This window comes from Jaculus jaculus, chromosome 2, assembly GCF_020740685.1.
Source record: "Jaculus jaculus isolate mJacJac1 chromosome 2, mJacJac1.mat.Y.cur, whole genome shotgun sequence".
NCBI classification, from domain to species: domain Eukaryota; kingdom Metazoa; phylum Chordata; class Mammalia; order Rodentia; family Dipodidae; genus Jaculus; species Jaculus jaculus.
In genome coordinates, this window is record NC_059103.1 from 141,294,919 (window position 1) to 141,308,176 (window position 13,258).

The 13,258-nt window shown below is 41.6% G+C and overlaps 1 pseudogene; it reads left to right on the forward strand.

Moving 5' to 3' along the window:
• Window positions 1–3,586: 3,586 nt before the first annotated feature.
• On the forward strand, window positions 3,587–7,805 carry LOC101593473 (annotated as a pseudogene).
• Window positions 7,806–13,258: the final 5,453 nt, after the last annotated feature.

The following is a 13,258-nucleotide window of genomic DNA, read 5'->3' on the forward strand; positions in this document are numbered from 1 at the left end:
GAACAGATAGCAATAAACAGCTTCTAGAAACAAGGATGCCTCATGTTATAATCACTTTCTATTTCTGACAATAAACACCAAGAACTCTTCAGTTGGAAATAAGAAATATATGTAATGAATCATAGCATTCCCTTAAATGGAATTGCATTGACTTTTACCATAACTTCTTTCTGAAAGCCCATTTGACCCCAAGCATGAGGGGTGGAGGTCCCAGGGTGGACTGAAGCTCCCAATGCTGACAAGGGAGGTCCTCTTTTACACAGGTAGTAGTTCAGGCAGCTATGCTTCTTCTGTGCATCTATTCTGCTTTGCATAGCCACCTGTTTTCTACTAGGATTGCTGTTCATGCCAGAGATGATGCACTTTCAGAGCAGATGTGTGCAGTCCCTTCTTTCTCATCTGTCCATTTTACAGCAATTCAGCAGAGTCTCAGAGAAGTCAAAAAGTTGGCTGAGTGAGGAGCAAAGAGGTGGAGCCTGGATCAAGCCAGAACCATGATTTTGAGCCGCCAGTGATCTATATAGTTAGAGATAAAAGACTTTCAGCATTAGAGAGATACTTAAAAATATTTTTAAAAATTTATTTGCAAGGAGAGAGAGAGAATGGGTGCATCAGGGCCTACAGCCACTACAAACTCTAGATGCATGTGCTGCTTTGTGAATCTGGCTTTATGTGGGTACTGGGAAATTGAACCTGGGTTGTTAGTTTTGCAGGCAAGTGCTTTAACCAATGAACTATTTCTTAAACACCAAAGAGGCACATTTTAGTGAAACTGTCTCACCAAATAGTAAAAAGGGTCTAAAAGGTGTTTTCTCAGATAGTAAATATAATTCTGTATCAGATCAGCCATGCAATAGAATTATAAATCTAACCCCCTGGCTTGGCAAACCTATAAGTTGTGGTAGATTCCCTTGATGCCTCCTTGTATATAGATTTGGTTCTGAGAAAGGGCAGGGCCTCTAGCATGCTGTCTGTTTTATTATAAAGCAAGACTCTATGACATTTATCACAAATTAAAGAGGAGTGTGAAGTTTGGGCTCTTGCTCTGTCCATCTATCTGGATAATTATATAGTTCTTGATGTTGCTGTGTCTACATACAAACAAGTGGAGAGACCTTATAAAAACTGTGCATGACATTACCTCCTGTGCAAACACAGCAACAGCATAAGCCATAGGAAAGAAAGTTGTGTTAGAACACAAAGCGATTCGTAACTGTCTTTGGAAAAGCTACAGGTACGAGCGTATAATCAAACATTGCCCTATCTTACTATGTGGCTGTTTCTGGTGTGATTTTTTACTCTATGATTAAGTCACATCTGTGGTAATTTGAAGAGAAAGCCCCCTATATTTTCAGTGTTTTATTAGTTTGCAGTTTGCATCTGCAGCCACCAGGCTGGAGGTGATGTCACTGGGTGGATCTTAAGGTGGGGTGGTGGATTTGAGATTTCAATCTAAAGATAACCGAAGTGTGCCTAGCTGGAGTTCCTGAAGTGTGCTGTGCTGTGTGGCTTTTGGCTTTTAGGCTTGTGCTTCTCTGTCTGTGTTTGATCCTGTGAAAGTAGGCCAGCTTCTTCTGCCATTATGGAACTTGCCCTGGATTTGTAGGCTTCAATAAATATCCCTTCCTCCGTAACTGTGCCTAGTCTGGAAGTTCATCTCAGCGAACCTGAAGCTGCCTGCTACAACATCTGTGCAGCTAAAGGTCATGTCTTTTTCTTCATGTGTCCTCTCTGCAGTGTCTTAGTGCAGTGCAAGGCAGTGGACGAGGTTCCTCAGGCTGCCTTGGCTTTGCACTGTGTAGGTACAGCTATCCTGGAGCCTGAAGCCTCCTGAGGAATGTGCCTCAGCCCTCCTGCTCTCCCTCAGTGACCAGGTGCACTAGATGAAATTATCCTGGCACTCTGCTGTGCCCAGGTCAAATGTCAGCCTTTCTAGTAAACATTTCCAGGCTCATCTCTTTGGGGGAGAAGCATTCACTCTGTATCTTACATACCAAATCCAAGACACTTATCTCAGTTTAAATCTGGTTTGTCAGGTGGTGTGGATAGCTCAGCTGGTGAAGTGCTTGTCTTGCATGAACAAGGGCCCAAGTTTGATTTCCAGAAGCCACATGAACATGCTGGGTATGATGGTATACAATTATAACTCCAGAGCTGGAAAAGGGAAGACATGTGGATCCCTGCAACTCATTGGCCAGACAGTGTAGCCTAATTGGTGAGCTCCAAGCCAGTGCAAGACTCTGTCTCAAACCCTACTTAAATTAGAGGTTCAGACCCACATGCATTGAAAAAAAACAAAACAAAACAAAACAGATGTCAAACTAGAAGAGAGACTAGTTGGAAAGAAGAAGGTGTTCAGTGTAAGAGGAAAGAGAAAGGGGGTTAAGAGCAGCTAGTGGAAAATGATTGTGATAAAACACATTATATATGTATATATGTACATATATTTGTATAAATATATGTATAATATATAGTATAAAATTGTCAAGTAATAATACCTCATTCCATATGCACGCTTGTGTATGTGCAACCACACAAACAGAAACATGTCCACACACTAAAAGAAAATAAAAAACCCATTGGTTTGCTATGTGGTCTTGGCACTCCTGGAAGGCAAAGTTCACATTTTTCCTTCCTATCACTGCCCATAATTGGTATATAAAGTCAGACTTTAAAAATATTTTTATTTATTTATGAGAAAGAGAGAGAAGGAGGAATAATGTGTGTATATATGGGCACAACAGGGCCTCTTGCCACTGCAAAAGAACTCACATATAGTTGTTACTTTGTTTATCTGGCTTTATATGGTAAATTGAACCTAAACCACCAGGCTTTGCCTGCAAGTACCTTTAACCACTGAACATCTCTCCAGCCTGACTTTTTTTTTAATGACAAATATTTCTACATAGAAATCTACTAATTTGACTAAAGAAACACTCATCTTTATATTGCTGCTGCAGTCAAATTTGTGTGGCTGGCAGAAAACACCCAACCGAGAGCAGCTTGTGGAAGGGAAAGGGTTTATTTTGGCTTACAGACTCAAGGGGAAACTGCATAATGGCACGGGAAACCAATGGCATGAGTAGAGGGTAGACGTCACCTCCTGGACAACATAAGATAGACAACAACAGGAGAGTGTGCCAAACACTGGCCAAGGGAAGCTGGCTATCACACCTATGAGCCCATCTTTAACAATGCACTGCCACCAGGAGGATCCAATTCCCACATTTCCGCCAGCTGGGGACCTAGCATTTGGAAGATGTAAGTTTATGAGGGACATCTGATTCAAGCCACCACAGTAGCCAATCAAGTTCTGTACTATTGTAGAGTTAACAAACGTCATCAGCCTGGATTTCAATGAAATATAAGACAACCCCTACAGAAAAGACCATGGAAAGTGGATAAAAGCCAAAGATAAAAAATAAAAATAAATAACTTCTAATAGTTCTATTGTTTGGTTCTGGTTTGAACAGTTTCAGAACTTTTGATAGCTAAGCTTTCTAGTTCTATTTAAAGTATCTGCCTTTTTTTTTTTTTGAATCGCCATAATGGTACATCTATAGATACATATGTGTGCATATACGAAATGGCTTTGGCCTTTGGCCTATACCTCAGAGCATCACTGTATGATTTCAGTTTTAGTGTGAGGCAAGTGTACATTGTGGGCAGCAGGAGAAAGGTTTTGAGCAAATCATCACAACTGCAGCACTTTTCTGAAGTTTGGCCATGGGATGCAGGCTGCAGAGCTGTGCTGGTGCAGCTTTCTGAAGTGGAATTTATCACTCCTAATCCAAATGAAATACAATTTTATTTGAGGTAGATCTGCAAGTGGGAGAATGACTATTAATTCTGCAATTCCAAAATAACTAATGTACTTGGTTTGAAGCCAGGTACACTGTGAGTTCTGGATTTAAGTGCTCATGTGGGAAATACCGAGAAACATTTAACATATGGATTCTCAGAAGAAAATGCAACTGTTCTGTACAAGAAATATTGAGTTATTCTTAGTACTTTTTAATGTGTGGTTGACTATATATTTTTGAGTGGTGCCATTTTTAACACTTGGCAATTCAGGCCACAGATCTTCATTTCCTGGGGTAATTTTAATAACTCACCCATTCACACAGCAAGCATTTAGTGAGGATTGATGGTATAATGTTCTACTTGATTTGATGAGAAATGCAAGTGAAGTAGAAGCAAGATCAGTTTTTGCTGCATGACAATATTGTATGAAAATAAAAGTAGCATAGACAACAAGTAAGAGGCTATTTCTTAAGGTAGGGGGATATCTCAAGGTATGGAGATTTTTTGAAGTAGGGGGATTGTCATGAGTTCAAGGCCAGCCTGAGTTAGAGTGAGACCCTGCCTCAGAAAAATACCAATCCTAGGGGCTAGAGAGATGCTCAGTCAATAAAGTGTTTGCTGTGCAAGCATGAGGACCTGAGTTCAGATCCCCAGCACTCAAGTAAAATGTTGAGTGTGATGGCATGTTCCTATAATCCCACAGCTGGGAAGGAGGAGACGGGGGGGGGGGGATCCCAGGGATTTGCTTACTAGCTAATCTAGCCAAATTAATGAGAGATGTTGTCTCAGAAAATAAAGTAGGAACCAGAGAGATAGCTCAGCAGTTGAAAGTACTAGCTTTTAAAGCCTGAAGGTCTGGTTCATTTCCCCAGTGCCTATATAAATCCAGATGCTTAAAGTGTCACATGTGTCTGGAGTTTGTTTACAGTGGCACTAGGCCCCAGAACACCCATCTTCAGCTTCTCTCTCCCTGCTTGTAAATAAAAAAAAATATTTTTTAAAATAAGTGGAAAGCAGTAGAGGAGACTCTTGACGTTGACTTCTGGCCCCTATGCAGCTGTACACGTGTGTGAACCCATATGCATACACATAGGCAAACATATTACACACACATACACATGTAAAACATAAAATAAAGACAGGAAAACAATAAGAATTGCTGATATTAGCTTGGAATCATAATAGCTTAGAGGTCTCAGCATGAGCTGGGCAGGAGGAAGCTTGTTTAAGCCTAGAAGTTCAAGTCCAGGCTAGGTATGCTGAAGAATATCTTGATGAATGAGTGAAAATACCTCATGATTCTTTTTTCAAAATATACTTTATTTACTTATGAGAGAGAGAAAGAGAGAGAGAGAGGAGAGAGAATAGATGTGCCAGGGCCTCCAGCCACTGCAAACAAACTCCATACACATGAGACTTGAACATCTGGCTTTCATGGGTCCTGGGGAATCGAACAAGGGTCCTTTGGCTTTGCAGACAAGTGCCTTACCCACTAAGCTGTCTCTCCAGCCTCCATGGTTCTTTCCTACACTATAATATGGGAAGAGCTTTAGTAGCATGTATCTTTGAGGAACTTGTAATCTAATGGTGTTACAGGGAGGCAGGCTTGTCAAGGGATCCCAGGACTATGGTATATGGTAATCATCAAGGGACATGCTGCCACCTGAGCCTTCCAAAGAGCCCTGCCATGTGCCCACAGGCCTACCTATAAGAACTGGCTTCAGAGAAGAGGAACATGAGGAAGTTCTGAAAAGGAAGTAATCCAAGTTGGTCCCCCCCACCACACACACACACACAGTGATCGGGCAAAACGGCAAGGAGATTCATGTGAGGCCAGAAAAGCTTCCTTTGAGGAAGTGCATTACATCTTGCAAGAAGGTTATATATTACACTGGTACATACAGTGATTTATATGATCTGATGATATGTGTGTCAGAGAAAGAATGGGAAAGGAGCTCAGGTTAGAAAAACACCATAGGCAATGAGGCAAGAGATGGAAATGCATATATCATAGGAGAGTAGCTCACTTGAGGACCGATTCTTTCACTGACACAAGATAAAATGGAATGAATATAGAGGAAAAAACCAGATCTGACCGAAGGGTAGGTCAAATCAGAGGTAAATGAAAACTATGAACTCACATGTGAGTGCTGGTTATCATAGGACGTGGCTACATAAGCTTTTGGTTTAACAGTGGCTGGGTTAAAATCATGGTTCTAGCTCCTGCTGGGCCTGGGAAGTGTCCTGGGGTCTCCAAGAGCAGGTCCTGGAGAGCTCACGGGCTGGTGCTAAAGGACTCTACAGGGACAGAAGCAGGAGCCAGAGGGGCACTGCCAGCACCCGCTGGGCCACTTTTGAGGTGGACGAGAACGAGAACCTCACTGTGATGAAGGGCATCTGGCTTTCCGAAAATGTGATTGATCAAACGAAGGAATCCTCTCCATCAGGTTCGAAGAGTCAGCACTATTACAGTACTTATGGTGCTTCAGTTTCTGATGGTAAATTGAAGAGTTGCCTAGGAGCTGGCATTGGAGCAAACCAAGAAGGAGACGGAAAGTCAAAGGCGCCTAAAACAAGCCAAAGACCTGGAACTAAATAGGACCTGCAGCCGATGAGCAGTTTACCAGAGCCATCCTTCGGGAATGGATATACAGCCGGGAGGAGCGCTCCAAGGCAAAGCATCTGGCCCTCAGCTGGAAGAGAAGAGAAAGACCAGGTGATCCAAAAAGCAGACTGCATTCTACAAAAAGCAGAGGAACTCAGAGAACTACAGAGTTACCACCGAGCAGTATCAGAGAGCTGCCTAAGATGTAGAGGCAAAATTCAAGAGATTTCAGTATCATCCAGTCTGTGCGGATCTGCAGGCCAAACTCCTCCAGTGTGACAGCCAGAACGCCCAGCAGACCCTCAGCTGCCCCGCACCCACCAGCCAATACATGCACTGTGCCAACCATGCCAAGCAGAGCGTGCTGGAGAAGGGAGGATTAAGTCAACAGTCAAGACGTACAGAACTCCTTCCATGTTCATTCCAGAGGTGGAACATTTTCTTTCCTACTAAGAAATGAAAGAAAAAAAAAAACAAACCCACTGAACACAAGCACTAGAGAGTAATGTTGAAATTAGCAAAGCTTAAAGAGCTAAAGCTTAGATCAGGATCAGTCATCACAGGACACAGATAGATTAATAAGCCCTGCTCATGAGAATAAAAGAGAAGGACCACCCACCAAATTAAAAACTAAATCATGGTTCTAACATTCTTTGGTGGATGACCTTGGGCAAATAATACAGCTTTGTGTGTGTGTGTGTGTGTGTGTGTGTTTTATCTGTAAAAAGGAGATGTTCCTACCTCACAGGGACATTTTGGGGATTCAATAAATTCATACTTTTAAGTGTTTAGAGCTAGCCTAACACATCTAGTGAATATGTATTTATCCATCCATCATCTTATCTCTCATGTAGCAATCATTTATAATCTATCTGGCACCTACCAGTCATCTAATTTAAACAGCAGGCTGTTCACTGGGCAGCAGATACCACTACGGCGGTTTTAGCTGAAGGAGGTAGACCGTAAAGGTGACTAAGGTAGAGGTTTGCATGAAAAGCTGGAGGATGAGATAGGATTGCATGGGTTTGAGGACACAGTGGGAACTTGGGGAAGCAGACAGGGGACACTGCAGGGTTTGAGGAGAAGAGATTTCAAAGACAAGAAGAAAGAACCACTGTAAGTCGGGGGTGGATTGGGCATGTGAATGCTTGTAGCTTGAAGATGACTCTGAGGCAGAGGTTTTGAGAAGCTGGGAGGAGAGTGGAGCCCCAGACAAGAAATGGGGGAAGCTATGCATGGATGGACCTCAAAGCTTCCTAAATGATCTCAACTGTACTTAGCCCGAATTTGCTCAAATAATAATAACCATTAGCTAGAATTTCATCTTCCTTTGTGCTTCTGCGTACTTCTTTTTCCATCTGTTCTAGGGGCAATTCAGGATGTCAGTGCTCTGTGAACAGAAAGAAAATTCTAAAAGAACAGGGTTATTATTTAAAAACGTATGTTTTGGAAGCATTTCATTAGATTTTAAAAAAAGACACAGATAAGGATGAACTTCCCTTACTAACCTCGTAAAATTTAACTGAATCATGTGGAAAAATTCTTGCAGTTGGAAATTTAAAAGAAAAATGATGAAGCAAAACAAAAGAAAAACTAGGTCATGAAATGACCCCAAGGCAAAGTCTTAAATCTTAAAGGTCAACAGGGCAGTATAGTTTAAAAACTGTAATTATAGTTCTTAATTCTTCAGTGGGCTTACTGTGTCATGTTAAGGTTACTCACTCCCATATACCACAGCCCATAATGTCACTGGAGGCATCCTTATGGCTTCTGCAGGTATTAGAGCAGCTTGATATGTTTTTGTTACATTAATCTTTTCGCTGAGGCTAGTGATGAGTTCATCTGACTCCTTTCCATCAAGTTGAAGATTCTTTTCAATTAAACACTCATCTCCACAGATGGTATTCACATTAAGAGGGGCCCACTCTGTCTAAAACAACAAATATCGGGATATCTCAGGAATTGTTCTATAAATCACTGGAAATAGACCTGACTTCAAGGTTTCCATATCTCATTTTTTTTTAAGTGAGCCAAAGCTGAGATGATGAGAACTTGACCCATATGGTTTATTGTTGATCGAATGGATCAGTTTCATCTCAGTGCCTGGCTAATTTTGCTGTACATTAATGTGAAATATTGTGAATGTCTTAACAAAGCTACCAACTATGAAATACTTTATCCAAAAACATGATGATTACAGAGGCGATAATATAAAAAGTTAAAACCAGGAGAGAATGCTCGCTGTTGAAAAAAAGATTAGAAAGACCATTTATTGAATTGTATGGATTTCTTCAGGCCTCGGTGTGCAGAAAGCATGCAATGCGTGAATAATTCATCTCGAAATTCTATCGTGAAGTTGTATCAGTTTCCACAGTAAAGCCTGGCCGTGGAGGAGGAAAATCCATCAACATCTGTGACAAGCTCTAAGAAGAGACAGTGGCAAAGCCTCTCAGGCACCAGGAGCAAAGCAAAATATAATAAATTCACTTAAGTGTCAAATTTGTGTCGGCTGAATAATGACACCATATGTCTGGGTTGCTATGTCACTATAGGCTGCTCTGGAAAAAAAAAAAAAAAGAAAAAAGACATGGCTTTTTAGAAGCGGCTGTCAGCTTGGGGAAGGAAACCTTGCTGTCTACTGCCTTTCTGTCTTAGGATACAGAACTTGCTTAGTGAGGCTGAGTCTGAGGACCAAAAAGAATTGTTTTGTTGTTGTTAATGTTGTCTTGCTCTTTTGTCTTACATTTTCAGCATCTTGAGGGAGCCTGCATTTTGATATTGTGCATTTAGTTAGACAGGCTGCCTTATCCTTCAAATAAGTTGGGGTGAGTCTTTGAGACCCACCAGTTACTCTGCTGTGAAGGTGTATGGGATGCAACTTTTCTCTCTGCTGCTCTTAGAAACTGTCCTCAGTTGACCAGGATGTTACTTCATTCATTCCTACAACATCCTTGTGAAGCTAGGACTCAGATATTATCTTGCTCTAGGGGAAACTGAGGCATGGAGAGATTCTGAGCACATTAGGCCAGAGGAGGCATGCTTCTACCAACAATTCTGCATTCCTTACTCACCACAGCTGGCATCCCTGAAGCCTGCAAACATTCTGTGAGGAGGAGTGGCTTCTCCCCTGGGCCTTCCCTTTCTGCCTCCACCACAGCGCTGGCCTGGAGCTGGCTCAGGGGCGGTGCTGCTGCTGCATAGACACTGTGCCTGGCTCGGCCACCCTGGGAGATTGCACACGAAGACCATGCAACTCTTCTAAACAGCCCACAATCGAGAAGACCCAGCCTGCCATGCGGGGAAGTGAGCAGTACCACCTTGGCTGCCCACAGCTGGCTTTGATTGCACCTCAGTTTTCCATTGCAAAGAGCCCAGTGGTACTTAAGGGACATTCTAGCAATGATAAAGCATTTGGAATGGGTCATATTTAACTCTCATTACAAGACTATAGACAGGTAACCAAGGAAATTGTGTGAAACAATCTTTTATAAGGAAAATTACCTACCACATATATTAGTTTTCCATATGACAATGCCCCCCTTAGGAGTTTAAAAACATTGCATTGACTTTTAGACAATAACCATTTTTAAGAGCGATTCCTATGATGATGAAAACCTGAATCACAAGGAGCGCTTTCTCTTGGGGTGTGAGTATGTGTGCACATGCATGCACGCACATGCACAGTACTCAAAAATATGGATTTACAGGGTCTGGAGCACAGCCTGAGGGTAGCCATTGTAAAACACTATGTCCAGGTGACTGTGAGGTGAAGTCTATGGATCACCAGAGAACTGCACACATCCAGGTTCCTCTACCTGTGTTATTTGGCAAGGTAAAACATCAAGTAAAACAGATAAAACAACAACGAGACATAGTTTTTGACCAGATGCCAGTGATTTCCATTTAGCACTGTAATGTAAAGATGCTGAGAAGCTAGCACACATACAGTACAGTGGTTCACAAGAAGCCTTAGGATTGGAGTTTAAGGCCAAGGAAGCCTGGGAAGCCAAGACACCAGGATGTGTCTGACGGCCAGCCTTTCCCAGCCCCATTCCATCCATCCTGCCCATCCCAGTGATTTGTTGTAATAATTCAGTCCTCTGCTAGATGTTTTGGCCCTTTTAAAACACAGTCAAGGATCAAGTTTAAACAGATGAATGATGACTACAAAACTCACAGTTTCTTCACTGCCTTGCACTTGAATTGAGCCCATGACTGCTTTAATTCAAAGAACACAGGAAACCAGTGTGAACAAGTTCTTGGCTTAATACTGACTTAGGCTGAGAGGCTGTGTTCAGATATTTTCTTCAGTCATCATGGCTAAGTTTCTAGTCAAAACCCAAGGTGGACTTTATCCATGAGTCTGAAGTGTCTTGAACACCCCAGTTGACAGAAGCCCCCCTTCAGCATCATATGCAGCAAAAGTGGACTGGAGAGATAGCTCAGTAGTTCAGCACTGGCCTGACATTAATGAGACCCTGGGTTTGTTTTCCAGCACTGAGCAGAGTGGCGGGGCAGGGGGATAGAGTGGGGATAGGGACTAAAACATGGAACATAAGTACCCCTCACCTGAGCCCAGAACCAAGGAATCACAAAAGACAGTGTTTTAAGCTGCGGAATACTGAGTGGATCTTTTTTACAGCAGCAGATAGCTCAAACAGAAGACAGCACATTTTCTAGTTCATACATACCTGAAGCCATAAAATTGGATCATGGCTACAATTTCAAACACATATTTTGAGGCATATTTTCACCTGTTGTGTTGGAATTCGAATATTGTCACTTTTTTTCCTGATATAATTTCTCCAAGAGTTGTCTGAAGTGAATGTTCTAGGAACTAGTCCTTTCCTCTGCCTTGTGGTAGCCATTTAAATTCTCTCTGATGACTTCTCTGCTCTGAAGAGATATCTTTCTCTCTTTTCTGATGCTGAGAGTAATGGCCTGGCTACCTGTGTCTATTGTTGCTGGTCAGGATGCCTGCCCTGAGCCTGTGGATGTCCTAATGCGTACTTGGGCACTCCACCGTAGAGTCTCTGGAAATCGCTGTTTGTCAGATCCCACGGAGATTTCAGAGGACAGCTCATTATTGCAATGAGTGACATATGTGCCTAAAGAGTTAAGTCATCCTATGTGGAGTCTTCATTAACTTTTTGGTGTGATGATTCAACATATAAAACAAAGAACCCTGTGTGAGATTCCTGCATGACGTAGAAGGTATTTAGCATGCCATGAGGCTGACAAGACCAAGTGCTATGTATATAGTAAGGTGTCAAGGGGTGCTTCTCAATCAGATTTCTGAGCAGAAACTTTCAATATATTTTGGCAAGGTAAAGCATTTGTTACTTTCTAATCTCTAAACAAGACGTGTAGAGGATAAAATGTTTCCTCATTGGACTGCAAAGTAGTGTTAATGATGATCTGAATGAACAATTAGGAAATATTTAAGAAACACAGATTGGAGGGCTGGAGAAGATAAGTTTTCAACTCTAATTACTGATCATGTAGCTACTTGGTATTATCCTTATTGTATCAGTATCTTGAGCTTGTTTCTGAAGAGCAGCTTTATGAATCCATGCCCCTTTTGTCTGTTTTTCCAAAGAGGCTGTGTGACTCCCTCCAAAGTTAAAGTTGAAATGGATGAGAAGTATTTGAAGTATAACATAATTGATTGAAAATATAAAGATACATATTATGTATATATTGAGATGGGAATATGGAAGAACATGTGGGCTTAAATAAATATTACAAAAGAGGGTATCAAAGTGGAATCATTTTGTTTTTTGGTCTGTTTGTAGTTTTTGTTTTGTTTTGTGGTCTGGAGAGATGGCTCAGTGATTAATTGTGCTTCCTGTGCAAGCATGAGGGCCTGAGGGGGCCTGAATCTCTAGAACCCACATAAACACCAGGGTGTGGCCATGTGTACCTGTAACACAGGACCCTCAAAGGGAATCAGAGAACAGGGAGTAATGTGGGCTTGTGAAAAGCAGTAAACTCTGGTATCTGTAAGAGACTGCTGCTCAGACAAAAATGGCAGACTAGCAATGGAGTGAGACAGCAAACATTCTGCTCTGGCTACTATTGGTGAGTTATTCTGCCACAGATAAGCTCATGAGTTGCTTCAATGGACCATATATGTGCACATGCATACACGCTCCCACACACACTCCATAGACACACACATTACACCCACACAATCACAACAAATAAATAAATAAATCCAAGATTGAATTGTTTTCTGGGGTTACTGACAGAATAGCTTGGTTCTCTTTGTGTAGTTTTGGAGGATGGGATAGTTCAGCCCTGTTTCCTGGGCATTTCAGCATTGAGAGATTAATGAGAAAATGAAGAGCTCTTTATGCCTGAAACAGAATGCTCTTTGATGTTTCCTTTGAGATACTTAAAGAAATAAGAGCAGAAAAGGATCCTTCTAATTGATTACTACTTCTTATTGATTGATCAGTGATGAATCCCCTTTGACAGGGATGTGTTTTCAATCCCATGAAACATCATCATAGGAAAGTGGAAAAGCTGGAAAGAACTGAGAAATAGACTTTTAGTGTTTTAACAACATAAACTTTTTCCATATTACCCTAGTTAAATACTTGTGCTGGACAATTACTGGTAAATGTTTCTGAAAGCAAGTAGTTTAAGTTGTTCTGAATTGTATTGGGCTTTGTAATTTTCACAGCAGGGTATGAAGAGAGCTTTGCAGTTGACCGTTTCTCCTCACAATGAACATCTGGTTAAATTCTTACATACAAATGTGAAGTAATGATATGTTTTGGAGATGCATTCTAGGAGTCCATTTGACAGTTGGAGCTCTTCCTAGCCTGCCAAAAGATGTTCTGA